This window comes from Setaria italica, chromosome V, assembly GCF_000263155.2.
Source record: "Setaria italica strain Yugu1 chromosome V, Setaria_italica_v2.0, whole genome shotgun sequence".
Taxonomy (NCBI): Eukaryota; Viridiplantae; Streptophyta; class Magnoliopsida; order Poales; family Poaceae; genus Setaria; species Setaria italica.
Window position 1 is genome coordinate 28025928 of NC_028454.1, and position 3396 is coordinate 28029323.

A 3396-nucleotide genomic window follows, 5' to 3' on the forward strand; every position below is an offset into this window, starting at 1 on the left:
ATCCTTCACCAACTTCATCAGGGTCGGGTGATTGATCCACAGAGAACGGAGCAACTTCTGTCAGCAAGTACAGGACAGAGGGCAACCTCATCTGCCGATGTTGCTTGATCATGTCCTCCTGATATGAGGATCGCATAGGAAGAGCCTTTCGCCCCCTGTAGCGTGTAATCGGGATCAACTCAGTTGAGGAGGGCATCCACCATCGCAACGCCAGCAACTTTGGTCTGCACGTTTTTCCCTTCTCCCCTCGCCATTAGTAGCGTACCATTCCATTATGTAGCATATTCAACTGATTGGGGGTGCACGACCTGTTTCAGGGATGTGTTTTCACAAGAGACATCAACAAGGCAATCCTCATCAGTGATGCAATGAGAGGGAACCGTTCAGATCAACTCTGCACGTGCTCGTGGACGTGACCATTTCCCCTTCCAGGTAGTTGGTATCACGATGACAGTGGAATTGGAACAACTCAGCTGTCCCGATCAGTTTGCGCAAAGAGCTTAATTTGCCCCCGGTGTTCATAATCCCCCCCCCCCCTCCATTTGCTTCCCCCCCCCCCCCCCCCCCCCCCCGACCGGCTCTCTTCCCATCTACTTCTCTACAACTACAACAAAATAGGCTCGTCTGCAGACGGCCACACATCCACACCAGCGCACAGTTCTTATGTTGCTTTTTTTCCATCAGCAGACCACCTCGTCATGTGTGCTCGTCAGATCCTCCGCAATCCTTGCTCCAACTTCAGCGGTAGTCGTTCCCGCCTTGTTTGCCCCTCCACAGACGCCATCTTGCTCCAGAACTGTAGGAAAACAATCACTTTGTAAGCTAGGGATTTGGGGTTATTTATCAAGATGTTAGAGAAAACCCAGTCGTTTCTGGTACGCCACAGCACCCAACTCACGCTAGCGAGCACCCAACTCACGCTAGCGAGCAAGTAAATCATAAGCTCGCGCTTCGGTTTGGAGCCATCTCCCAACCTGCGATCCGCAAACTCGCTTAAACTGTCAGGAATCCCATCCCATCCTAGGCTATCCCTGATCCAACACCACACAAAAGAGGCCAGGGGGCATCTGAAAATTATATGGTCGGCGTCCTCCTGCTCCTTGCAAAGTTTACACTCTTCGGGACCATCCCAATTCCTCCTTTTCAATTGGACAACAGTGCAGTCTGTCATGCCATAGCATCCACAAAAATATTTGGATCTTTAAGGGGAGTCCGTGTTCCAAATGTCCGCCATTCTATGATCTACACACCCCGGGTTAGCTATAAATCTGTAAAGTGATCTCGTAGAGAATTTTCTTTTCCCCCTCCAACATCCACATGACTGTATCTTCTTGTTCCTGAATTTGAACCTGTTCCAGGACACTCCTCATGTTAATCCACTCCTCTCTCTCCACGGTTCCCAGGTTTCTCCTATATTCGAGGTTCCACCCTCTCTGATGTGCCTCTGCTACCGAAATTTGTTGGTTGTTGCAGATTTTGTAGAGATTGGGGTATGCAACTTTTAGTGAGCAGTCACCCCTCCATACATCTAGTCAGAATCTGGTTGTCACTCCATTGCCGGTTTTGATCGCGTTCATTGCTCTGGTATAAACGAAGCCAAGCCCCCCAAACTCCTTTGGTTTGTTTAAAGCCTCCCACTTCACCATGCGGTATTTTTTCTTATTGCCACCCCCCTGCCAAAGCGGTATTTTTTCTTATTGCCACCCCCCTGCCAAAAGGACCTGCCACGAATTGAGTCCAGTTTTTGGTGAGACCCCTCGTGCAGCCAATACATCCCCATCATGTACATGTGTATACTTGTCAAACTTGTGTTAAGCACTGTATTAGTACTCTGTTACTTTACGAGGTTGGAGGCAAGACAGCGGCTGGGGGTTGGAGTGTTGGACTCGGAGTCGGATGCATGGTGGAAGGTTTGATCCACAAAACCCCGCAGAACTGCAGTGCACTTGTTGGGGGATTAGGCGAATGGTTGTTAGGTGGTTGGTTTTCTGCTTTCTACTACAATGGAGACAAACCAATCGACCAGCTGGGCACTTCACTAACCAAGCACAAAAGAAAGGCGTGGCCAGTGAGCTAAACCCCACACCAGAAAACGGGCTCTGTCTGCATGCACAATGATTGAAGCGAAGCCGGTTTAGTGTTCATACCCTGCAGGACAGCAGGAGCATTAGCAACACTGGAAATTGCTGGAGGTATCTGCATCTCTTTTGGAGTTTTGGTCCTACTGGCCACAGGACCACTGCAACACCACCTAAGATATATGCTAGCTGGTACTGCACCCCCACTGCCGCTCATCATCCTTTGTGCTAATGTGCTCTGGCTTGCTGATCCGCTCCTGTCCTTCCAGCTCCCGTGGTGAAATTTCCATCATTTTTTTCCCGCTCGCTCGTCCTTCTGAATCATCTCTTGCAACCACCTACCAGCTCTGCGTGTTTGCGTCGATTGGCCAGAACCCCCAAACCATCCATGGGCCCTCCGGCCTCCGGCCTCATATATGGGGCCCGTGCACAATTGTCTAGTCTAGGAGTTCAGGTTTGAGGCTCCTGCACGCATGTGGTAGAGCCTGAGCCTCTACTAGTTCTTGATGCGGTCACCACCTCCCCAACCGCTCCGATCCCTGTTGCTGCTACTAGTGCCGCCGAGCGGCAGGAGCACCAGTGCACCACCAACCAAAGTGTGCGGAGAAATGACAATGAGGCCGCCGGCGCCTCTTTGCGCTGGACCTCAACCGCCGGCGCGCACACGCGGGGGTCCCCGGCCGGCTGGCTGCCTTGTCGCTGGGCTGGTTGGTCGGCTCCGTTTTCGCCGATCCATCCATCCCATGGTGGACCGGTGGTTGCATGCGCGCGCGGGGACTTTGCGTCCACCGTTGCGCGACAAAAAAACCACCAGCGGCTGCATCTGAGAAGAAAACACCTGCGGAATATGCAGCCGGCTGCCTGCCTATGAGAGTGCGTGCGCGGCAGACGCGAGAGCGCGTGTACTCGCGGTCGTTGTTGGTGGTTGGGCGCTAGCTGCTGCGCGCACCAGGCAGCAGCAGGCACGCGATTGAGGTCTGGTTTGGTTCCTTTGCTTAGGGGCTGTTTGGATATGAGGTGCTAAACTTTAACAGTGTCACATCGGATGTTCGGATGCTAATTAGGAGGACTAAATATGAGCTAATTATAAAATTAATTGCAGAACCTTGTGTTAATTCGCGAGAAGAATCTATTAAGCCTAATTAATCCATCATTAACAAATGGTTACTGTAGCACCCGACCTGGGATCCATCTCGCACGACCCTGTCTGTTCGACCGACCCTTCTCTGTCTCGGCCGACGGCTCGGATGTGTCTGTATTCTTTGAACTGATGGTGTATGTGTACAACTGTGAGGTACCATGCACTGTTGAGTCTCGA